Source organism: Mobula hypostoma, chromosome 10, assembly GCF_963921235.1.
Source record: "Mobula hypostoma chromosome 10, sMobHyp1.1, whole genome shotgun sequence".
Lineage (NCBI taxonomy): Eukaryota > Metazoa > Chordata > Chondrichthyes > Myliobatiformes > Myliobatidae > Mobula > Mobula hypostoma.
In genome coordinates, this window is record NC_086106.1 from 58782183 (window position 1) to 58809297 (window position 27115).

Sequence of the window (27115 nt, forward strand, 5' to 3'; positions counted from 1 at the left end):
TAGCCCTACTTTCCAAGATGGGAAGGAGACAGAAAATAGGAAATTATAGGGAAGCAAGCCAAGCATCAGCCATTGGGAAAATTTTGGAATGCCTTGTTAATGAGCTTGTCGGAGTTCATTTAGAAAATTAAAGATAACCGAACAGAAACAAAATAGTTACATGAAAGGAGGACTCTTGTTTTTCAAGTTTGCTTAAGTTCTCTGAGGATATAACAAGCAGGTTGGATAAAGGGAGACTAGTAGATGTGGTGTATTTATATTTCTGGAAGGTACTCAGCAAGATTTCATGTAAAAGGTTATCTCACAAAATAAGAGTGAGTGGCAATGCCCTGGCATGGTCAGAGGTTGGCTAAGAAGCAGTAAACAGAGGGATGGGATAAATGGTTCCTCTTCAGACTGGATTTCTGAATGTGTTGCAGTGCCACAGGAATTAGCACTGGAGTCAAACAATTGACAATCTTTGCTGAAGACTAATGGAGGTGTTGACTAAAATGTGGCTGATGATGCGAAGATTAGAGTACTGGCAAGTCACATGTCACATCCATGGATTCAGCAGTGCAGTAGATACGGCAACGGCGCTTGTGAATATGCACGTGTCAGCTAATTATTATTTAATTGTTATAGTATTTAATTCCGTACTTTTCATCATAGTGCTTGTTGAGACTTGGATGCAGTACAGCAATGCTTCACTTCACTGCCCATATGCATTTGACCTTGCTTGAAAAATTGAACTGTCAAGTCAACTGACTCTGAAGACTAGCGGTATTCGTTTTATTCTTAGTTGTTCTTTTCAGCCGCAGTGTAAACTTCGTTTTTCCATTTGAGAGTTTTAGTTAACGGTCCTGTTTGGCCTAGCACTTACTGCTTTTTTTCCCCTTTAACTCTGTTCGCATTAAAGTCTGTGAACTGACAACCCGGTTCAATATCTCTCACTCCGCACTTGGACCATATCCGAACCTGGTGACATCATAAAGAGTCTGCCGAGGGATATTAGTGAGTTAAGTTATTGGGCAAGAAGTTGACACTTATTATATAAAGTGGGAAAATGTGAGATTAACACATTGGATGGAAGAATGAAAAAGCCAATTATTATCAAAACAAATTGACAAAAGTATTGTTGCAGTGTAGAGTGATCTGGGGGCTCCTGGTATCATACACATGAAGCATTAGCATCCAGCATCAGCAAGTGGTTAGGAAGGCGAATGCAATGTTGTCTTTTATGTAAGAGGTATGTAGTATAATAGTAAGGAAGTTTTGATACAAATCTACAGGAGAATGAGAGCTCCATCTAGGTTATTGTATGCAGTTTTGGTATCCATATTAAAACAAAGGTATTCTTGAATTGGAGGCAATGGGGATCGGGTTAACTAAGTTAATTCCTTGAAACAAGGTGATGCTATATGAAGAGAGTATATATTAATACTTTACTGGATCAGTTAAGTAAGTGAGCCAAGGAGTGGCAAATGGAACTTCAATACAGCTAAGTGTGAGGTGGTGCATTTTGAAAAGTCAGACCAGCATAGAACTTATTTTATTAATAGTAGAGCATGAGAGAGTGCAATGGAACAGAGAGACTAAGGGGTACAAGTGCACAGTTTGTGAAATTGGCCACAAGTAAGCAGGGTGGGGGAAAAGATGTTGAACATGCTGTCCTTCATCAGTCAGTGCACTGAGTAAAGGAGCTGGATATTATACTGCAGTTAGGTAAGTCATCCACCAGTGAGGCCAGGCCTGGAGTTCAGTTTTGGACATGAGAATGTTGGCAGGACTAGAAGGTCTGATTTACAGGTAGAGGTTGGCCAAACTAGGTTTTATTCCCTGGAATGTAGGAGGAGTGACCTTATAGAAGAATTTAAAAATTTGAAGAGTAGAGGTAAAGAGGATGGTAACAGTCTTTTCCCCAAGGTCAGGGAGTCTAAAACTAGGCAGTATAGGTATCTGCTACCCGTGGAAGAGGCTGAGGCTGGTACAATAGTATTGTTTAAGAAGATACAAGGAGAAGCACGGCTTAGAGGGATATTAGCCAAATGCAGGAAATTGGTACTGGCTGGGGGGCGGGGGGGGTGCGCGGTGTTGGGCGCTGAGAACTCTACTCCACGTAGCAGCAGGAGATGGAAGATGATCATAGAAGGAGCCTGTCACCCAGAAAAAAATGCTACATGCCCATTTGTCCGGTTTCTCCTGCCCTATTGGTGGTCCTCCAGTGGTCTCATTAGTCATCTAAGAATTCACCAATACTAATATCCTTAATCCAAGCAGCTACCTACAAAGTTAGAAAACTTTTAATCAAAGAAATAATAAAAGAAACAAGCTGTCTATGATTTGTAAGCACTTACACAAATAGTACACCAACAACTACCATCGATTGTATCATGAACACATTTCATTAACGATACACCAGCAACATCCCATCAATATTATCTCAATACATTCTCTGATACACCAGCAACTTACCCTCAGCAATGTTATGGTCAGATGTGACCAGTGATATAGCAGCAACACGCTTCTTGTTCCATGCTACTTTAATTCACAATCCCACCCGACTCTGAGCTCTCCAGCTGTCTTTACTACTTGTGGGGCCCAACATAAACTGGAGGAATATTAAATTCCAGCCAAGTACTTTTCAGCTTCCTGGAATGAACACTGAACTCTCCAAGATGGGGTAAGTTTCTCTTTCATTATTTGCCATTATCATCCTGATGACCCTTTCTTACCCAGTCTCTTTAAAATGCCCTACCAATGGTCAGCACTCTTGCTCCTTAATATCTAGTCTGTCTGAACCAATCTTAATCTAGCCTTTTTAAAATTACCCCCTCCCGCATCTCCCTCTATTCTGAGGAGAGGTCTATGACCAAAACAATAACTGGTTTCCCTTTCCACCAATGCTGCTTGACAAGACGTGCAGCATTTAAAGAGTAAGGTTTGAAGATGGTACTGGTAAGTGGCGACTCTTTGCGTGCAGCTCACATATTCCTGTTTAGGACTACTACAGTTGCAGCCATCGGTACTTCAGTAAACAACATCATTTCAAGACATCTTTTAAAATTTATTGATCCTCAAAACTGGTAGACTCAAGTCACGAGTGAAGTTCTCCTTTAAGTAAAAGGAAGTGAGGAACGAGTGCTGGTCTGCAGGTATAAGTGAAACAGAAAGGCCTTCAACCCCCATCCCCAACTATCCTGCTGCTGAAGGTACAATGTCTGGAAAATAAAACTGAAGACCTCAGAATAAAATTGCAGTACCAGAGGGACATAGGGGTTGTTGTGAACTTTGCTTCATGAAAACATGGCTCACCCCCACGTTTTGGATGCAGTGCTGCAGCCCAAAAGCTTCACCATCCACCACAAAGAGAGAACAGCTGAGTGTTTTAAAGTCAGAGAGGGGAAGTATACTTCATGATTAACTCACCATGGTGCACAGACATGAGTGTCCTGTCTCAATCCTGCTCATCTCAACTAGAATTCTTTGGAAAGTCCGATCACCTGGTTGTACTTCTACTCCTGACATACAGGCAGAGACTAAAGACCACAACACCAGTGGTGAGGGCCAAGAAGGAATGGTCAAGAAAGGCAGAGGAGCTCTTACAGGACTGCTTTCAGTCGATGGACTGGAAAATATTCAGGGATTCATTTTCACATCTGAATGAATACGCCGCAGTTGTCACTGACTTCATCAAAACCTGTGCAGATAAGTGAGTGCCTTCGAAAACATACTAGACATACCCAAACCAAAAGTCATTGATGAACCAGGAGATTCTAGTCTGCTGAGGGCTAGATCATTGGCATTCAAGACTGGTGATCCAGAACTATACAATGTCCAAGGATGACCCAGAAAAGGCTATCTTAAGAGTGAAGAAAAGGCTATTCTGAATGAAGAGAGAGACAGAATAGGGTGCACGTCAGCTCTTGCAGTGTTTGCAGGCCATTACAATGTGAAAACTAACTTCATAAATGACTGCAATGCTTCACTCCCGGATGAGCTCAATTCCCTTTTGAACACTCTGTAAGGGGGAATAAAACTACACTTGTGCAAATCCATGCAGCATCTGGTGATCCTGTGACTTCTGTCTCAATGTTGACGTCAGAACCTCAATCGAAACGGTGAATGTGCAGTGAAGGGCATTAGGCCCCGATGGTATAGCTGGTAGGGCACTGAAAACCTGTGCCAATTGACTGGTGGGAGTGCTCCGGCACATTTTCAACCTCTCACTGCTGCAGTCAGAGGTTCCACCTGCTTCAAGAGGTGACAATGATTATTGCTCAGTTCCGCTCACACCTACTGTGATGAAGTGCTTTGAGAGATTGGTCATGCCCAGAATCAACTCCTGCCTAAGAAACGTTCTGAACCCACAGCAATTTGCCAATCAACTCGATAGATCTACAGCAGATGCAATCTCACTGTCTTGGATCACCTGGAGAATATCAATACCTATGTCAGGCTGCTGTTTATTGATTACAGCTCAGTGTTCAACACTATCATACCCTCAGTACTAATCAACAAGCTCCAAAACATGGGCCTCTATACTTCCCTCTGCAACAGGATCCTTGGCTTCCTCATCGGGAGGCCACAGTCAGTGCAGATCAGAAACAACATCTCCTCCTCACTGACAATCAACACTAGCACACCTCAGTGATGTGTACTTAGCCCACTGCTCCACCCTCTCTACACCAATGACTGCGTATTTAGGCTCAGTTCCAACACCAACTATAAATTTGCCAATAACAGAACTATTGTTGGCAGAATTTCAGATGGTGACAAAGAGGCATACAGGAGTGACGTAGATTATCTGTTTGGGTGGTGTCACAACAGTGACCTTGCACTCAATGCCAGTAAAACCAAGGAATTGATTGTGGACTTCAGGAAGGGGAAGTCGAGTGAACACACACCAGTCCTTATCAAGGGATCAGCAGAGGAAAAGGTGAGTGCTTTCAACTTCCTGGCTGTCAACATCTCTGAAGATCTACCCCGGGCCCAACATTTTGATACAATTACAACAAAGTCATGGCAGTGGCTGATTTCATTCAGAATAACACACAAATGCTGGAGGAACTCTGCAGGCCGGGAAAAGTGTAAATAGCTAATATTTCGGCCAAGACCCTTCATCAAGAACCTTGAGTCCTGATGAAGGGTCTTGGCCCAAAGCGTCGACTGCTTACTGTTTTCTATAGGCGTTCCCAGGCCTGTTGAGCTCCTCCAGCATTTTGTGTGAGTTGGTTTGGATTTCCAGCATCTGCAGATTTTACCGTGTATGTATTTCATTCAGAATTTCAGCAGACTTAGTATGTCATTAAGCTCACAAATTTCTACAGAAGTCGTGTGAAGAGCATTCTAACTGGTCGTATTGCTGTCTGGTATGGAGGGGCCGCTGCACACGACAGGAAAAAGCTGCAGAAGGTCGCAAACTCAGCCGGCTCAGTCATGGGCACTAGCCTCCCCAACATCGAGGACACCTTCAAAGAGGTGATGCCTCAAAAAGGTGGCATCCATCATTAAGGACCCCATAACCCAGGACATGTCCTCTTCTCATTGCTACCATCAAGGAGGAGGTACAGGAGCCTGAAGACACACACTTAAAGTTTCAGGGATGGCTTCTGACGCTCTGCCATCAAATTTCTGAAAGTTTTGGTCTCTTGTGGTCTCTTTTTGCAATACTTACTTAATTTGTTATTGTAATGTATAGTTCTTTATTATCTATTGCAACATACTGCTACCACAAAACAAATTTCATGTTATATGCCAGTGATATTAAACCTGATTCTGATTGTGTTCTTGTAACAAACCATTTTACACTGAGCGCTTCCTATTTATGATACAAAAAGAATATGCCATCTGTGAGGTAGCAACAAAGTACCAATGAAAATATACCACGTACCTGCTGCGAATGATAATCATGAATTATATCCCAGGCACATGGTATCAAGGCAATGTGTCATTCATTGTGCCCTACCAAAATGATATCACAACCAAGTCCTCTTAATGATCATTATTGCAAAAGTTCCCACAGATGACAGATTAGTGACATTTTCCTGGTCCCTCACAGTCAGGAATGAGAGAGCTCATAATAGGATGCAGGGAAATGGCCAAGCAATTAAACAAACCCTTTGGTTCTGCCTCCATGGAGGAAGAGACAAATAATCTTACAGGAATTCTAGAGGACTATGAATCCAATGATGATAAGGAACTAAAGAAAATTAGTTATATTAATTTCCTTAGTTATAAAATTGTCCTGGAAAGATCTGTGGGACTGAAAGCCAACAAGTCCCAGAGTACTATAGGGCATAGCCATTGTCATTTTCCAGAACTCAACAAATTTATGAATGATGGTATGTGAAGCCATACGAGTTAAAAAAGGAGGGAGAGTGTAAATAAGAAAGGACAGTCTGATTAGTCTAATATCAGCAGTGGGGAACATGCTGGAAGCTATAATACACAGTGACATAAAAGAACACAAAATATCAGAAGGATTATAAAATCAACATGAATTTCTGGAAGGGAAAACTTGTCTGGCAAATCCATTGGAAATATTTGAGGGTGAATCTGATTGACTATATGATGGAGAACCAGCTGATGAGGTGTATTTGAATTTTCAAAGTTCAAATTAAATTTATTAACGAAGCAGATACATGTCAGCATCTACCATTGTGAGGTTAATTTTCCTGCAGGCATTCAGAATAAGACAGAGAAATACAATGGGGTCGATGAAAAACTATACTCAAACAAAGACAGATAAAAATGTGCAAAAGAAGAGAAGCTGTGAAAAAAAATTAATGCCCTACTGGAAAGAAAAGTGCTCAACATAAAGCACATGATATTGGTACAATAGAAAGGAAATGGGGTGGGTATAAATGGAATAAAAAGAGAAAATTTTACAGCAGGTCAGGTAGCAGCTAAGGAAAAAAAATGAGCCAACATTTCAAGTGAAACATCATCGGTCAGATTTCCAGTTTTTATTTCAGATTTTCAGTACCTACAATTTTTGATTCTCATTTACTTGGGAAAAAAATTTTTTTCAGGGCAGCAGGGATTAAGGACAGATCTTGGTCCTCAGTTCATTATCTATATATTGGATGGGAACCAAATGTGAAGTTTCAAAGTTCACCAGTGACATTAAACTAGGTGGGTTAATGAATTGTGAAGAGAACACCAGGATGATCCATGTTTATTTAAGCCTATTGAATAAGTGGGCAAAAACATGGGGAAATCAGCATAATGGAGATGAATGTAAAACTGTCCACTTAAGGAAAAACATGAAGATGGTGATTTTTAAAAATGATGTTAGTTAGGGAAATATTCATGTTCTTTTGCACCTATAATTGAAAGCAAATGTGCAGGTGCAGCAAATGGTTAACAAGTCAAAAAATATGCTGGCCTTTCATTATAAGTGGATTTGAGTACAAAAGCAAGTATGTCTTGCTTCAAGAACAAGGATTTGGTGAGTCCACATCAGGGGTTCTATGTGCAGTCTTGACATCCTTATCTGTAAAAGGAAGTATTTGCCTCAGAGGGAGTGTAACAAAGGTTTAACAACCTGATTTATGGAATGGCAGGACCGCCCTATGATGGGAGATTATTGATGACACCTATATTCACTCAATTGGAAAAGGATGAGAGGGGAGTTAACTGAAACTTAAAACACTGTGAGAGGGCGAGACAGATTGGGTATGAAAAGGCAGTTCATGCTAACTGCAGAAAGGGTTCTGGATCAAGTGGTTACTCTCACAGGTTATGGGGCAAAGGATTTAGGACTGAGAGGAATTTCTTCACCAAATGACTGATAAACCTGAGGGCTTCACTACCACCAAAGGACATAGAGGTCAAAGTCATTGAAAATATTTAAGGCAGAGTCACGTAAATTTCCAGATGAAAAAGTTATCCAGGGAATGAGAAAAGTGTAGGAACCTGGGAATGTTCACGATCATATTCAATGAAGTATCAGACTCAAAGGGCTGAATAGCCTCCTCCTCCTATTTTCTATGTCTATCAATATACCATGGCCATGTCATCAATGCTAAATGCCATCAAGGATATATATGAGAACTATCTGTGGGATACTACCCAATGATCATAGAGCAATAAAGTGCCATTATACAGTATCTGCTATTTACTTTAAATGACATAATGCTATTGACTGGTCATATGCTTCCAGTGACATACCAGCTGGGTTATTATGTGCGTACATCAAAATAAAGGACTTCATTTTCCAGTGGGCAATGCGGGTGATTCACCTGGAACCAGAAATAACTCAGGTGAGCTTGTTCTACGTGCTCAGGCGGGAGCAAAAGCCATTGCTGTAACTCTGTAAATGAACTAGTTCTAGCATTTTGCCCACACTGTTTGTACAAAGAACAAACATGACATGGTGCCAGATGCTAGCGTGAGGTATAAACATGGACAGTAAATAAATACTGTGAGCAACTGAAGGAAGAGACGCTAGACAGAGAGTCATGGAGCGAAGCAGGCCAGCGAGGCAACAGAGCACGTTGATTCTTGCAGTACACCACAGAAGAGCTTTGACCAGCAGCCAATCCTGACATTGGAAGTTTTGAGAGAAGGGGATCTCACTCAGGTCCTCTGCCCGAGGACAAAAGGTAGCAGTGGGTTAGTACAGTGAAAACGAGCTTTGACCAGTGACCAGTCGGCATTTGGAATTGATTAGCAGGAGCAACTGAAATGAAAACAGGGCCAAATGCAGCAGCCATCAGCTGAGTGACATTGTTGGAGTGTTGATCTAGGCTATAGCTCTTCGAGGCTTCACTCAGAGAAAACAAAGAAAGGAAAGGCTCAAGTTTTTTTTTGTTCTCTTCATTATATCTGCTGAGCTAGGACAGTAGGAGTGACAGGCAGGATAGTGGAGTGCTCCTCTTGCAGGATGTGTGAAGGCAGGGAGACCTCCAATGTCCCTTATGACTAAATCTGCTAGAAGCGCATCCAGCAGCAGCTTCCAGCACTCCGCGTTAAAGAGCTGGAACTGGAACTGGATGAATGCCGGACCACTCGGGAGGCTGAGGTGGGGTGATAGATAGGACATACAGAGAGGTAGATACACTTAAGGTACAGGACACGGGAAGCTGGGTGACAGTCAGGAAGGGGGAAAGGGTTCAGGAGCCAGTGCAGAGTACCCTGTGGCCCTCAACAACTTTGGATACTGTCAGAGGAAAGTTGCAGTGGGCAAGTCTTTGGCACTGAGTCTGCCTGTGTGATTCAGAAGGAAAGGGAGGAGAAGAGGTATGCTGAGGTAGGGAATTCATTAGTTAGGGGAACGGACAGGAGGTTCTGTGGGTGAGAACAAGATTCGCGGATGTTATGTTGCCTCCTAAGTACTAGGATCTGGGATATCTCGAACTGAGCCCTCAGCATTCTTAAGTGGTGCCTCAGACAAAGTTGCGTATCAAAAGGTTGAGCATGGTGTGACTAGTGTCCTGAGCTGCATATATTTCAATGCAAGAAGAATCGTAGGAAAGGTGGATGGCAGTGCTGAAGATGAAGCAGCTGGTTTACAAACAGAGGCAATGTGTAGTGAGAAGAGGCTGTTGATAGGGCAAAACTGCAGTCAACAGAATGAGTTGCAGTGTAAAAGGTGGACAAAATTGAAAAGAGTGAATACAGCACTGAAGGCGTTGTATTTGAATGCGCACAGTATACGGAATAAGGTAGATAAACTTGCAGCAGAGTTGTAGATTGGCAGGTATAATGTTGCAGGCATCACTGAGTCATGGCTAAAAGAAGATTATAGCTGGGAGCTTTATGCCCAAAGATACACATTGTATCGAAAGGACAGGCAGGAAGGCTGAGGGGGAGCATTGCTCTGTTGGTAAAAAATGAAATCAAATCATTAGAAAGAGGTGACTCAAGGTCAGAAGGTGTTGACTCAGGCTGCTCCACACTACGCCGGATAATTTTGAAAACAAAGCTTTTTCTCTTCGTTTTGTCCCTCTGTCCACACCGAAACGGCGTTTTCATCCCGCAGAAACGGAGATTTTTGAAAACACTCTCCAGAGCGTGTAAATTTGAAATCGATTGTTTCACGTTGTAGTGGGACGGGGTAAACGGAGATATCTGAAAACACTGTCATGACAACACAACAACAGTGCTTTTTCCGCTTAGCTTGGCACTGCGCAAGCACGGCCAAACGGCTGTTCTAACGCGCAGTCGGTGTGAACGGCATGAGGGTTAAATTGTAAAGTGAGCTTTTTTGACTAGATCCCCTAAATTGATTTGATTGAGTCTATCTTTAAAAATATTAATGTCAGAAATACTGCGCAATTCTGGCTGCAGGAGATTCTACTCTCTTGTTGATCTTGGGTAGAGGACGGCTTCATGCATGTGTTGTTTACTTTATTGTCTACGTTAATAGCTTGTCTGGAATTAAACATCTCCACTGCTTTGCTGACTTTGTAGTTGTTTGTAACTCGCAGAAACAGCTCGACTTCAGGTCTATCTAAACGAAGTCCGGTCTGATTTTTCCAGCGGAGGTTTTCTTTGTATTCCTCAAAGACATTGTTGAAAACTTTCTTTCGCTGTTGTTGTTGGTACTGTAGTTTTATTCTATGGAAGTAGCACAACGCCGCCGCGGAAACGTAAATATTACAGTATACCATTTCCTCTTCGCTTGTTTTCTGTAGATGTGTCTGCGCATGCCCAGTAGGAGTAGATTCACCCAAATATCTGTTTTGATGTGGACAGAGATATTTTGAAAAATGCGTAGTGTGGACGCCTGTTGTTTTTACTCAAAACCGGCATTTTCAAAATTATCCTGTCTAGTGTGGATGTAGCCTCATTGTGGATAGAGCCAAGGAACGGCAAGGGTAAAAAGACCCTAATGGGAGTTGTATACAAACTTCCAAACAATAGTAAGGATGTTGCCTACAAGTTACAATGGGAGATAGAAAATGCATGACAAAAGGGCAATGTTACAATAGTCACGAGGGACTTCATATGCAGATAGATTAGGAAAATCAGGTGATGCTGGATTCTACCAGGGTGAAATTCAGGAGCGCCTACAAGTGTCATTTTAGAGCAGCTTGTGGGCGAGCCTACCAGAGGATAAACTATTCTGGACTGGGTGTTGTTCAGTCAACCAGAATTAATTAGAGAGCTTAAGGTAAAAGAATCTTTAGGGGAAAGTGATCATAATATGATTGAATTTACCCTGTAGTTTGAGGAGAAGCTAAAGTCAGATGTATCAGCATTACAGTGGAGTAAAGGGAATTACAGAGGCGTGACAGAGGAGTTGGCCAGAATTGGTTGGAAAAGAACACTGGCAGGGATGATGGCAGACTAGGAATGGCTGGAATTTCTGGAAGCAATTCAGAAGGCACAGGATATATACAACCCAAAGAGGAAGAAGTATTCTGAAGGAAAGGTAACACAGCTATGGCTAATAAGAGAAGCAAAGACAACATAAAAGTCAAAAAGAGTGTACATAATAGAACAAAAATTAGTGGGAAGTGGAGGATCAGCAAGTTTTTTTAAAACCACAGAAAGCAGCTAAGAAAGTCACTAATAAGGGAAAGATGGAATAAATACATCAGTCAGCTAGCCAATTATATTAAAGAGAAAACCAAAAGATCCTTCAGATACATAAAGTGTAAAAGAGAGGTGAGAGTGGATATTGGACCCCTGGAAAACGAAGTTGGAGAGGTAGTAATGGGGGACAAGAAAATGGCGGACGAACTGAATAAGTATTTTGCATCAGTCTTCAAAGTGGAAGACACTAGCAGTATGGAGAAAGTTCCTGGTGTCAGAGGGCATGATCTGTGTGAAGTTACTATAACTAGAGAAAAAGTTCTTGGGAAACTGAATGGTATGAAGGTAGATAGGTCACCTGGACTAGATTGTGTACATCCCAGAGATCTAAAAGGAGTAGCTGAAAAGATCATGGAGGCGTTAGTTATGATCTTTCAAGTATCACTAGGATTCTGGAATGGTTCTGGAAGACTGGAAATTTGAAAATGTCACTCCACTCTTCAAGAAAGGAGAGGGACAGAATAAAGGAAACCATAAGCCGGTTAGTCTGACATCAGTGGTTTGGAAGATGTTGGAACTGATTATTAAGGATGAGGACTCGGGATACTTGGAGGCACATGATAAAGTAAGCCATAGTCAACATGGTTTCCTCAAGGGAAAAATGTTGCCTGACAAATCTGCTGAAATTCTTTGAAGAAATAGCAAGCCAGATAGACAAAGGAGAATCAACTGATGTTGTGTACTTGGATTTTCCAAAGACCTTTGACAAGGTGCCACACATGAGACTGCTTATCAAACTACGAGCCCATGGTATTTAAGGAAAGATTCTAGCATGGAAAAGCAGTGGCGGATTGACAGGAGGCAAAGAGTGTGAATAAAGGGAGCCTTTTCTAGTTGCCTGCTGGTGACTAGTAGTGTTCCAGAGGGGTTTGTGTTGGGACCAATTATTTTACGTTATATGTCAATGAATTGGATGATGGAATTGATGGCTTTATTGCAAAGTTTGCAGATGATAGGTGGAGGGGGAAAGTAGTTCTGAGGATGTAGAGAGGCCACAGAAGGACTTAGACAGATTAGGAGAATGGGCAAAGAAGTAGCAGGTGGAATACAGTGTCAGTAAGTGTACGGTCATGCTCTTTGGTAGAAGAAATGAAAGGGTTGATTATTTTCTAAATGGAGACAAAATACAAAAAAAAACTGAGGTGAAAAGGGACTTGGGAGTCCTTGTGCAGGATTCCTTAAAGGATAATTTGCAGGTTGAGTCTGTGGTGAGGAAGGCAAAAGCAATGTTAGCATTCATTTCAAGAGGACTAGAATATAAAAGCAAGGATGTAATGTTGAGATTTTATAAAGCACTGGTGAGGCCTCACTTAGAGTATTGTCAGCAGTTTTGGGCCCCTTATCTTGGAAAGGATGTGCTGAAACTGGACAGAGTTCAAAGGAGGTTCACGAAAAATGATTCCAAGATTGAATAACTTGTCATATGACGAATATTTGATGGCCCTGGGCCTGATTTCACTGGAATTCAGAATAATGAGGGGTGACCTCATTGAAACCTATCAAATGGTGAAAGGCTTTGATAGAGTGGGTGTGGAGAGAATGTATCCTATGGTTGGGAGAGTCTAAGACCAGAGGACATAGCCTCAAAATATAGTGGGATCCTTTTACAATGGAGATAAGGAGGAATTTCTTTAGCCAGAGAGTGGTGAATCTGTGGAATTCTTTGCCACTGGCAGCTGTAGAAGCCAACTCTTTATATACATTTAAGGCAGAGGTTGATAGATGCTTGATTGGTCAGGGCATAAGGGGAAGGCAGGTGATTGGGGCAGAGAGGAAAATTGGATCAGCCATGAGGAAATGACAGAGCAGACTCAATGGGCCCAATGGCCTAATTCAGCTCCTATATCTCAAGGTCTCATGGTCTTACAGATTCACCAAGAATCATGAATAAGCTTAGTCCTTCTACACCTGTGCAGTTTACTGGCAATCTTACTGAAAACAGGAAATGCTTCAAACAGCAATTACATGTATATATATCATGGCTAGTGGAGCAGGAGTGGTGGATGAAAAATTGAAGATATCTATCATCTCTGCATTTAATTGGTGAAGATGCTTTGGTCATCGATAACAGCTTTCAAATTGATGAGACATCCTTTACATTGGACACTCTCATGACAAAATTCGACGAGTAGTTTGTCCCAAGTAAAAACATCATGTTTAAAAGATATGTTCTTCTCCTGTGACCAGAAACAAGGTGTTAGCTTTGATCAATACTTAGCTGAGCTTCACACACTAAGTCCCATGAGTTTGGGGATTTGAGAGACTCACTAGCTAGAGGCAAAGAACTTCAAATAATGGGCTCAGAGAAAGGTTGCTCTATGGAAAAGATTTAACGCTGGGAAAGGTTGTGGATATATGTAGGGCAGTGGAGACCACACAAGCTCAAGCTAAGGAGCTGCATAGGACAGAAACAACACTGTATGCTGTGAAAACAAAAGGGCAGAGCACAAGACATTTCCAAAGCAAAAGCATAGCAAAGAGGTAGGTTCAAACAGCAAATTCAGCACATGGGGAGGTAGGCACAGCCCAAAGACATGTCCTGCAGTCATTGTAGGAGGAAAAGTGCTGCAATGTGAGGGCTACCAAGAGAAAGGTGCACACAGTTGAGGAGAACGTTGAGGAAGGCCTTGTTGATTCTGTACGGACTGTGGGTAGTGATATACAAAATGCACACCAGGCACAGCCCTGCAGACCTTTGCGCCATACTGCCTTCATCTTATGAGAGACGGCGTACCACATGATCAAGTTTATCTATGCCTGCTCATGCTGTTTCTATGCCTGATGCGAGAACCTACACACTGGATAGAAGCTTCCTTCACTGTGCTATCAGAATTTGGAACAGCCTTCCAGATGCTGTGGTTGGAAACATCTGCAACGATGGGATCCAAGCCTTCAAGAGTCAAGTGCACAAACACCTATCATCTCTGAGAGGGAAGTCACATGCTTCATAAGCTATCATGAAAGGGACCAGGATGGTAATGCTTGGTTGTTGGTAGGTAGGGTTAATACCTGACTTTAAAGAGCACTATGAGTTATGTTCCGGCTGGACTTAGTCTTTAAACTGCTGGAGAATAGTGTGGAAAGAACAGGTGCTGTTTTCTCCTAGTAGGGATTAGTTTTTAGTTCCAAGTGTTCCTGCCACGTTTTGTCACCCTGCAACCTTATCCTTCAATCCTTTTGAATTATGGAGGACAGCATGTGTATAAATGTCTGTCTGCAGCAGACCTCATCATGATCATCATGACTCCAGAATTTCTACTATTTTTTAATGCTCCTTAATTGTACACATGATTTTTTAGTGTTCTATCGCTGAGCAGCAATGAACCATCTGATTGGCCTATCAGAGTTCTCTTTGAGAACTAGTTGACTTGATCAGCATTTCTGATCTGTCTATTGTTCACAACTGCACTTAAATAAAATGAAACAAAATAAAACAAAATGGATTGTTCCAGTGACTGTGAATGAGACAGTAATTCCATTCAAGTTTGACACCAGAGCCCAGGTGAATCTGTTATTTATTTATAAGACTTTCAAAGTAAGAGACAATATGGAAAGGGTGGCCAGCAACTAACAATGACTGTCCAAATGTGTATTCAGGATTATTGGGCATGCAGGGTTGAACTGTGAGTAGTGGAAGATATGGCCTTCAAAGGGAACAGGTTTGAGATTTCAGTGTAACTACACAAGGAAATTCTCCAGAATATATATGAAGGGCATCTTGATGAGGAAAAATGTAGCAAAGTGCTCATGAAGTGATGCGCTGGCCAAGAATGAACCACAACATAAGCCAGACCATTGTTTTGTGTGAGATATGTCTTACCCACAGACCAAAGCAGCAAGCAGAAAAGTTTACACCACAGCATGTACCAGACTTCAAATACTTCAAATTTGGAGTTGATTTGTTTGAATATTATGGGAAAAGTCACATAGCTGTAACAGACTACTTTTTCAATAACTCTGAGGTTGTAAAACTGCAATCAACATACAGCAAAGTGGTCAACACCTTCCGGAAAGCTGTGTTTGTGAGGCATATAGTTCCACATGATGTGGCATCAGACAATGGTTCGCAATCTTCCAGCTGTGAATTTGACTTCTTCGCCAGTGACATGTAATTTCAAACCCACATCACCCAAAATCCGATGGCCTAGCAGAGAGTTCAGTCAAGTTACTGAAGGGTCTCATGAAGAAAGTGCAAGATGGACAAAGGGATTTCCACAAAAGTCTGATGATTTACAGAAGTGTGCCACTGCAGAATGGCCATTCACCAGCCCAGATGCAGATGGGTCGACAGATACGAGCTAACCTTCCAGTGCACAAAAACCTATTGACACCTAAAGGAGTACATACGGTCAAATTGCCGAAGGTGAAAGGGAAAGAAAAACACAAACAGTATTATGACTAGACTTCAAAAGGCCTACCAGATCTGAAGCCTGGAGATCAACTGCGAATTCAAGATCATGACTCTGACACATGGTCCATGCAAGGATATGTACAAGGGGAAGTTGCCCTACATTCCTACCAGTTCCAGACAGAACAAGGAACACCTCTGAGAAGGAACCATGTGGGTCTATGACCACAATTCCCAACCCATAGCTGTGACAAATCACTGATCAGTAAGCCAAAGGGGCCAACAGATGTAAGGAATAAACGTGTTGATCAGGATTCTCAGAAAGACTCAAATACTAATGCTCCAAATACAAGCATTACACCTGTGGAAACATATAGCAGAGCAAAAAGGGTCATTAAACCACCTCAGAGACTGACTGAGAGTGTAGAAGTGAAAAAGGGCATGCATTAGAATGTAAATATCTTTGTTACAAAGGATTATTACTGTTTCTTGAAGGTTTATGGGGATATAATATTGTGTTTGTTTGTATTTAAAAGGGAAAGATGTTCCATTATGTGTGTACATAATAAAGAACTTCAGTTTCCAGTGGACAATACCGGGGGGTTACTTCTGGAATTGGAAATGATGTGGGCGAGCTTGTCACATGTGCTCAGGCTGGAACAAAAGCCATTGCTGTAAATCTGTAAATAAATTTGTTCCAGTGTTTTTACCCACACTGTTTGTCTTTATAAAGAACAAGTGTTTACACCAGCTATATTCAGTTAATGAGAACTGTAAGTCTTCAATTATGTCATAGGCACATACATGATATGATTACTCTTTATGGTTTAGGTCTTCTGACCTAAGAAAAGATGTACTTCTTACACAAGCAATGCAGTGAAGATTCACTAGACAAGGATATAAGGTTTGTCATCCAAGGAGAGATGAGTAAACTAGACTTAGCTTCTATAGCACATAGAAAAAATGCAAGGAGATCTCTCTGAAATGTTTTAATTGCTATAGGTCTTACAGGCTGGGTGTCGGGAATTTGTTTTCCTTAGCTGAGAAGTCTGGAATCAGAAGGCACAGTCTCGGAATATGTGGCCATTTAGGACTGAGACCGGAAGAAATGTCTTCACATAGACCAAGATGAATCTTTAGGACTTTGTACCCCAGAGAGCAGTGAAAGCTCCATCACTGAGTTCATTCACACAGAAATAGGTCAGTTTCTTGGCATTAAGGAAATGAAGGGACAAAGTGCTTTGGTAAGGGAGCAGGCATGATCTCGATGAAAAGCACATTGGGGTTTGTGGGCTGGAGTGTCAATTCTTATTTCTGCCTCCCCTTTCTTTTGACATACTGTACATCAATAATATGTCTTCAACAGCGACCCCTCAAATCACCAGCTACTTTCTGTGAATTATATCCCAATTACATATATCAAAAGCACTCTGCCCAGGTACCACAAGCATCTATCAGTAGTGAGCTATTCATGAGTTCACAGCCATGTCCCAAAAAAAGAGAATGTCTAGCCAAGGGTCTTCAGTGATGACCTATTTTCTTAAGTTTCAAGGTTAGAAGAATGTGGGGATAAAACAGGACCAGGGACTGAAATCTGATGATCAGAAATGACCATATTAAATGGTGGCTATTGAATTAATCACATGCTACCAAAGACAGCTATTGCCATCAATTACATCACAGCCATGTGCTAGCAATTATGTTCGCGTGATGAGCCAGAGTTGTCAATGTTGTTTGCCCTCAGTGATACATTATTAATGTGGCATGGATGACATTACAATGATGCACCATCAGAGCTAAATGCCAACAGCCACAAATTAGGATTGTGCCACGAATGATACCACCAATGACATTCAGCAATGTGCCATCAATAATACTACAGCCACTTTATATAAATGGTGGACCAACAATGAGTCATATGTATCTCTGTCTCTGACCATCAATAATAGAAACTGTGTCTTATTAATGATGATCCAGCCATGTACATGAATGATGTCCCAAAGGTGATATGTCAGTGATATGCCAGCCATGTGGTCTCAGTGATGTACCAATCATGTGGCATTATTGATATTATAGTAAACTTGCCATCAATGATATTAGAACCTAGAAACAGAATGTATAGCAACAACGTCTCAGACATGTGAATTCCTTGAAATACTGTTCAGAAGACATCAATGTGCCTTCCAGAAGACGCTAATAGTGTTAAATGCATACTGACTATTGATCATCAGTGCCTCTATAGCTGTAGATCATGATACACCAATGATCTGTCATCTATCGTATTGGAGCCAAGTGCAACCGTAGGTGTTGTGGTAATAAATATATTATGGACATGCCATGAATAATTTATCTGTCATAAGCCATCAGGGTCACAGCAGGATATAGATACATTGGAAAGTGGGAAAAGGAATGACTGGTGGAATTTAATATAGACATGTGTGAAGTCATTCATTTAGAGAAATTAAATTGAAGAATATACAGATAGAGTATATCCTTCCACAAGAAGTGTTGTAGAGCAGAGAGACCTGGAAGTCCCAGTACATAGCTCCCTGGAAGTGGTGACACGGGTAGACAGGACAGTGAAGAGGACGTTTGACATGTTTGCCTTCATTGGATGAAACGTTGACTGCAGGAGTTAGCATGTCATGTTACTGGGATACAGACCATTGGAAGGACTATGCTTGGAATATAATGTGCAGTTCAGGTCACTTTACGATAGGAAGGATGTGAGCAAACTGGAAAAAGGTTGCAGAAAAGCTTCACAGAGATGTTGCCAGGGCTGGAGGACTTGAGTTATAAAAAGACACAAGAGAGCCAGGAATAGTTTCCCTGGAGTGAAGAAGGCCAAGAAGTCATCCTAGGGAGGTTTATAGAATTGTGCGGGCATAGATAAGGTGCATGGTTACAGTAGTTTTCCCAGAATGGGTGGTGGGGCTGACCTAATAGAGGTAAGTAACCTAATATAGGCAAAAACAGGGGAGATAGCAGAAATAATCTACACATGGTGGAAATGCCAAAAACAAGAGAGCACAGGATTGAGAAGAGAGAAGGAAGATTTGAAGAGGAGAACATTTTCACACAGAAGGTGACAGGTATATGGAACAAGCTGCTAGAGAAAATGGTAGAGGCAGCTACAAATACAATGATCAGGTTCATGGAGAGAAGTAGTTTAGAGGCAAATGGTTCTAGCTCAGCCAGGCATTTGGTTGGCATAGATGAGTTGGGTAAGTGGATCTGATTCTGGGCTCCATAACTATGTCTGTAAGGATGTATCAGGCACCTGGCATCAACAAGGTTAGAGTAATGCACCATTAATGAGATCGCAAGCAAGTGCTAATATTATGTTCCAAAAGGTACCACAAACTGGTCCCAACAGTGACATACAAGTGATGCATCATTGATATGCTATCCTGTGCACTACTGAGAGTATAAGCCCTTGTTATTCCCTAGTGACATACCAGCTTTGTGCCAATGAATACACACCATTTGATACCATCAAAAATATTAGAACCTTCAATAATTTGTGATTAGCAATAAATTATAGCAATCAGTGTACCAGTAGTGATATACCAACCTGCACTATGAATGATAATCTCTGCCAATGAAATGCCAGTCTGTGTGCACTTTTATAACCCCACCATGTACTGTGAAAGATATTCCAGCAATGATGTCATCATGAATTGTCACTGATATACCAGCTGTATGCTTTCAGAGATACATCAATGGAACATCATCATACAAGAAAACAGGAGCAAGTGCAGGCCACTCAGGCCCTCAAATCTACCCCATCATTCGATATAATTACAACTGATCTGTGCTGGCCTTATCCTTTCTTCTGTGCCAGTTCCCCATAGCTATCAATTCTTCAATCTTTGAAGCGTTCATCTATCTTCAACTTGAGTACATCTAATGATCTGGTCTTCGCCACCCTTGGGAGCAGAGAATTCCAGATATATAAAAGCTGTGTCCTTATAAAGGTAGGGGAGATGGAGTGTGTTTTGTGATCAACTCATCATACAAAACAATTCCAATAGTTAGAGACGGAATCAGATGTATGTCGGCTCTGGCAGGGGTTTTCAGGCCATTACTTCCTACAGAGCAAACTCTACATCATGAGTAGCTGTGATGCTTCACTCCCGGATGAGCTAAACACCTTTTATGAATACTTTGAAAGAGTAAAATTACATCTATGTGAATCTCTGCAGTATCCGGTGACCCTGTGATCCATGTCTCAGAGGCCGGCGTCAGAACATCTTTCAAGAGGGTAACCCGCACGAGGTGTCAGGCCCTGATGGTGTACCTGTCACTAAAGACCTGTGCCAACCAACTGGCAGGAGTGTTCAGGGCATCTCCAATCTCTCACTGTTGCAGTCAGAGGTCCCCACAATCATACAAGCGCCAAGAAGAGCAGGAGGATCTGCCTCAACTTGCACTCACATATTCTGTGATGAAGTGCTTTGAGAGGTTGGTCATGGCTAGAATCAACTCCTGCCTAAGCCGGACTTGGACCCATTGCAATTTGCCTTTCGCTACAGTACGTCTACAGTAGATGAAATCTCATTGGCTATCAACTCAGCCTTCAATCACCTGAACAATAGTAATACCTACATCAGGCTGATGCATCTTGACTAGACCTCAGTTTTTAACGCGGGCATACCCTCTGTTCTAATACACAAGCTCTAAATCCTGGATGTCTGTACCTCCCTCTGCAACAGGATCCTTGACTACCTCATGAAGAGGCTACAGTCAAAGTGGGTCACATCTCCTTCCCACTTACAATAAACACTGGTGCATCTCAAGGATGTGTGCTTAGCCCACTGTTCTACTCTCTCACCACCCACAACTGTGTGGCTAGGCACAGCTCAAGCTCCAACTACAACTTTTTCAATGACAGAACTATTGTTGGCAGAATTTCGGATGGTGATGAGAAGGCATACAGGGGTGAGTTAGGTCAGCTGGTTGAGTTGTGTCATAACAACAACCATGTGCTCAATGTCAGTAAGACCAAGGAATTGATTGTGGACTTCTGGAAGGGCAAGTTGGAGGAACACACAGCAGTTCTCATCAAAGGATCAGCAGTGGAAGGAGTGAGCAGTTTCAGTTCCTGGGTGCCAACAACTCTCAAGAGCTATCGTGAGCCCAATATTTTGGAGCATTTACAAAGAAGGTACGACAAAAAAAATCAAAAAACACAGATTAAGATGTTAATATCCCTGGTGCCAATGGGTCGTGAGCACTTGCTTAAGACTGCCTTGATGTTGGGAGTGGCACAGAGCTGACACGCAGGGATTTTCAAGTGGGTACCCTCCTTCCTCAATATTTCATTGATTAGCCCACTGCATCTCCGGAGGGCCTAACGATGACTTCTAGTGTCCCAGAGTCACTCCCCATTGTGTCCTCCCACTCTTTTGATGCTACCTTGGAGGCCAGGTGCAGTCCTTTCACTTGATCCAAAACCATTGACTGCTTCTTTCTGCCACCTCTGATGTGGCTCTGATGGTTTGCCGTGGAGTATAACCATGGATCCCTAGCTCCTTCAGCAATTTGATGGTGAATGTGGCTATAAATCCCCTACAAACCAGGTCCACAGAACAAACTTTGGTTTTCCAGTGCCGTCGCTGAGCTTTGGCTGCTAGATCTGTAGAGTGTAGCCTTTTGCGCTCATATGCTTCAGCCACTGAATCCTCCCAGAGGACTGTGAGTTCCAGAAAAATAGATAATCGTTAACAAGTCTGGTCTAAGGTTGGTGGTAGCAATTTCCAGTGGAAAGATGAGTTGCTTATAGACAAATGTCCAAATGTCCTGAGTCTGGATTTAGAAGGAGATTAGTTGGTCTTTTCCAATCCCTTTCAGATTAATGCTGCTGGTGTCAGAGCGTTAGTTGCTCTAGGGGGAGAGGAGTTGGTTGCTACCCTCTTGGTCTCGATTGCCGCTGCCAGATTCTTCGAGACCTGGTTGTGATGCCACGTGTACCTGTCTTGTGTGAGGCTGGTTTTGCAACTTGCCAGCAGCTATATTTCATTAGGAGTTTGAGGAGTCTTGGTATGTCACCAAAGACTCTCACAATTTTCTACAGGTGTAACATGGATAGCATTCATACTGGTTGCATCACTATCTGATATGGAGGGGCCACTGCATAGGACTGGAAAAAGCTGTAGAAAGTTGTAAACTCAGCCAGCTCTGCTATGGGCACTAGCCTCCCCAGCATTGAAGGCACCTTCAAATTGCGATGCCTCAAAAAGGCGGCACCCATCGGTAAGGACCCCGTCATCTGGGACATGCCTTCTTCTCATTGCTACCATCAAGGAGGAGGCACAGAAGCCTGAAGGCACATAGTCAACACTTCAGGAAGAGCTTCTTCCCCTCCACCATCCAATTTCTGAATGGAGAATGACCCTTTGAACACTACCTCGTTATTATTTAAGCTCTCTTGTTGCAATACTCATTTATTTTTTAAAAATATATACTTATTGTAATTTATAGTTTTATTTATTATTATGTATTGCAACGTACTGCTGCTGCAAAACAACAAATTTCATGACATAAGCCAGTGATAGTAAATCTGGTTCTGATTCTCTGGGAGAAGAAATTTCCACACACCATTCTATTAAATGACCAGTCCCCTATCCTACTAGTATGCTCCCTGGTCTGTGCCCCTCCCACTAGTAAAAACAGCTCAGCATCTATCCTGTCAACCCCCGCTCCCCACTTAGGATCTTGGCCTAAACAAGTGTATCTAATACATCATAGCTTCAGTGGGATTCAGTGTGGCAGCAATGATACTCCAGCAATATGCCATCCGTGTTTATACCAGCCATATGCTGGCATCATCAGGGATATCACAACTATATTCTGTCAATAATATACCAGCCATTTGCCCGAAAGATGTACCAGCAACATACCAGTAATGATAAACCTGCTGCGTACCATTAATGAAATACCATCAGTGCCATAGCAACCCATTGGTAGTCCAGCCTTATGCCAGTCATGTGCCTTCAATGATAAAGCAGCATGTTACCAGAGCTACATAGTTATTAATGAAATATCAGGAAAGTGCCATCTGAGGTGTATCAGTAATAATTTATTTAAGTAAATTTTGTCTTACACAGCAGCCCCACCATCGCAGGCTTGTTGCCTCCATGGCGTGAATGTCATGTTTTAGTAGTAACTTTAGCAGCATGAATAAAGTGGTATCCACGTGCTTCAAGTGACAACGGAGCCATGTGCCCCTCTGCCCATGTCTGGTGACAGCTCCCACAGGTTCTACTACTGCGATCGATCTTCATTAAACTGCTCTTTCAAAGCTGAATGCCACACTGAGTAGACGCTTGTGAACGCATCCATGATGGACTTCCTCTCCTATAGCACAGCCCTTCCCGTGGACACATGTCAAGGAAATTTCTCATTTGTAATAAATCTCTGCTTAGCTGTCCTCTGTTGCATTACCAGTGGTTTGTGCCAGACCTGTATACAGCACTCCTGGGATCAAGAAATAACTCCAAGATATTTATAAAGTATGAATTTATTTAATCTTTCTTTATTTTGTTGCCAAGGAGAAAGAGACAAAAATGTGTGGTCAAGGTTTGATGGAGTCTGCATCTCGCAGGCATTCAGTGATCTTGCCGGTGTGCAGAGAGAGGCCACTTCTTGTTAGCTCTAAAGACTAGGAATATTTGGGCAGCTAGTGTATTCAGTGTGTGCAGTAGATCTACAAGTAATCACACAAGCCTGTTCAAGCTTCGACTGGATGAAATACAAAGAAGTACAATGTGTACAACGAGAACACAGCAGCTGTGTGAGGGGATATTTCCTCCTTACTCGTCTACCTAAAACTGTTCAGCCTTTCAAGTCTTTCAGCACAAATCCTCCGCTTCTGCAAAGATGTTGAATCCATTGTCTATCTCATTTACAGCATGTTTACATCAATGTGCTACCACAGAAAGCACAATGAAATGTCACACAGACCGGCATTCTGTCACACAAGGGTATTTATGGCGAGACTGCAGAAACAATCCACTAGTGATAACAAAAGCACAGACATTTCACATGAACTGCGAGATATTTGCATTTATTTCTAAGCAGACCCCTGAATCAATGCTCACTAAACCTGTGCCATCTCTGAACTTAAAGCCACAAACATTTCCTGAGAGAAGGAAGTTTATTATAATTTATTACTGCAACACTACGTCATGTCACCTTTGTTCTTTCAACACAATTTCAACACCACATGCACCACCCTCCAAAATAAAATAAATTTTTCTTTTAAAAATTGAAATGATTTTATGACCAAATTGTTCGCTACTAATTGAAGATGTGGAATTAAGTGTATTGCATTTCAATTGCCAATTATTGTTCAATGAGCTACTGCCTCACCAGTCACTCGACAATAGCTGGTAAAGACACATTCTCAGACCATGCCAGAATTATTTTATATTCCAAAGCCCTAGCATAGCCCCTCATTTTACTAAATGCTTTTACCTTAATTTCAAAATAAAGAGATATTTTCAACTTATTCAAATTACTGCTCACCTTAAAAATGAATTATATTTTCAACACCCTTTGGATAAACTTGCAGCAAACACTTTGACTCATCCTTGTTGTTCCTGTCTCTCTCCCCTTCTCTCCATTCTCTGAAGCTGGACTCTATGACATATTGTGGAACAGTTCCTCTGTAGCTCAGCCACAGAACGTATTTTCAAAAAAATTGATTCACTTTACAGTCCGGCATGCTGGATCCTGAGCTCATGCATTAAAACATTTTCAGAGCTATGGATACGGCTCTCTGACTCTTCTATCAAGCTGGATGCTGACATTTGAAGGTGCTGACTTTTTTTTCCAGACACTTCTTGATTATTATTTTGTCTGGAATCGAAATCACCAATTCATATACCTCCTTCCATCTGACAGAGAGCCCTGCATTCAGCTCAAGCAGCAGCCCAGACTACCACTGCAAGCAGACTACACAACAAGCAGACAATCATAGAGCTCAGCCCTTACCAGTGCCGGAATATTTCTAAAAAACACAAATCCTCCTGCCGGCGCAGTGTCTCACTAATATCCCACAATGTGCCTGGGAGATGCTGTTTGTAGAAAGAGAAGAATATGCATGCTTGCTGCTTTTTCTCCCCCACTGAAAGAAGCAGAGCAGATTCCCCCTGGAGGTGGCTTCAGTGATGTCTGACCTGTTCAAATCACCAAACGCATACAGGCAAATATAAATACACACACACACACACACAGTGGGAAACACACACTCACACACACACACACACACACACACACACACACACACAGACACACACACACATACACACAGTGGGAAACACACACTCACACACACACACACACACACACATACACACAGTGGGAAACACACACTCACACACACACACACATACACACATACAGTGGGAAACACACACACACACACACAGTGGGAAACACACACACACACACACACATACACACAGTGGGAAACACACACTCACACACACACACACACACATACACACAGTGGGAAACACACACACACACACATACACACACACACATACACACAGTGGGAAACACACACACACACACACACACACACACACACACACATACAGTGGGAAACACACACTCACACATATAGGAACACACAGAAACACTCAGATACAGAAACACACATACATGTTACAAACATACACTCAAGCCTGCACGTTTTGGAAGTGCTCATTTGAACATACTGTGCATGCTCACACACATCTGGATATATTTATGCTTAAATACAAACACATACCTGCACTTTCAGACCAAAATTCAGATACACACACACATACGCACTGCACTGTATGTGGTCAGCATTTTCATATCTACATCAGGGTTAGAGTGTGCCTGTGTGTGCTGACAGACTCCTGCAGATACACACACACATATAAACAATTACACATGGAAGTACATATACACACACACAACCTATCATTCACACACCTCCACACAGAGGTAGACACCCACATCCACACATTATATACACAAGCATGCACTCACACATTTTGCATGCATCAGCAAATGGTCACAGACAGAGAATTACATACAAAAGGACATGTACAGATTTGTTAAGTCAGTCAGATACTGAAATACACAAACATACACTATGCCAAAAATGTCAATGTAAAACTTTTACTGGACAAAGCACCCAGAGATGTTTCACATGAGCATTATCCATGAAACTTTGATACTAAGAAGATATTCAGGGAGTTTAAAATATGCTTTATAAATTTGAGATGACTGGAAGATAAACTGGACTGATTCTATAACCTAGACTCACCTTCAAGGACTCTATAACTCATGTTGTCAGTATTATTTATTTTTGTATTATTGTACTTGCACAGTTTCTCTTTTGCACATTCGTTGTTTGTCCGTCTTTGTGTGCAATTTCTCATTGATTCTATTTTATTTCTGTGTTCTACTGTGAATGCCTGCAAGAAAATGAATCTCGGGCTGTTATATGGTGACATATATGCATTTTCATAATACATTTACTTTGAAAGAGGTTCTCAAAGAAGGCTAGAGAAGGTCAAGTGAGGAATTGCCATGGCAGCTGTAGGTATTGTACACTTACAATGACACAGAAGGAGGCCATTCATTCCACCCTGCCTGCATTGCTGTTCAGAGGGACAATCTCAGTAGTCCCATTCTCTCTCTCTTTCCAGAGGAACAATTTCCGTAGTCCCATTCCCTCTTGCTTTCCAGAGGAACAATCTCGGAAGACCCATTCCCTCTCGCTTTCCAGAGGAACAATCTCAGTAGTCCCATTCCCTCTCTCTTTTCAGAGGAACAATCTCCGTAGTCCGATTCTCTCTCTCTTTCCAGAGGAACAATCTTGGTAGTCCCATTCCCCCGCGCCCCCCCCACCCGCTTCCAGAGGAACAATCTCAGAAGTCCCATTCTCTCTCTCTTCCCGGAGGAACAATCTCCGTAGTCCCATTCCCCCGCACCCCCCCCCCACCCGCTTCCAGAGGAACAATCTCAGTAGTCCCATTCCCTCTCTCTTTCCGGAGGAACAATCTCCGTAGTCCCATTCCCTCTCGCTTTCCAGAGGAACAATCTCGGAAGACCCATTCCCTCTTGCTTTCCAGAGGAACAATCTCAGTAGTCCCATTCCCTCTCTCTTTTCAGAGGAACAATCTCCGTAGTCCGATTCTCTCTCTCTTTCCAGAGGAACAATCTTGGTAGTCCCATTCCCCCGCGCCCCCCCCC

At 42.1% G+C, this 27115-nt stretch overlaps 1 protein-coding gene across 2 annotated transcripts in view; it reads right to left on the reverse strand.

Moving 5' to 3' along the window:
* LOC134352930 (gamma-aminobutyric acid receptor subunit alpha-3-like) overlaps positions 1 to 24994 on the reverse strand; it is a 351194-nt gene extending 326200 nt beyond the window's left edge. Inside the window, exon 1 of one of the 2 annotated variants that reach the window (XM_063060567.1) lies at positions 24872 to 24994. The gene's annotated coding sequence lies outside the window, so the exon portion shown is untranslated. Of the gene's footprint in view, positions 1 to 24403; positions 24801 to 24871 lie in introns of those variants that run through there. The other variant, XM_063060565.1, reaches the window with a different exon arrangement.
* Between the last annotated feature and the right edge of the window lie 2121 nt (positions 24995 to 27115).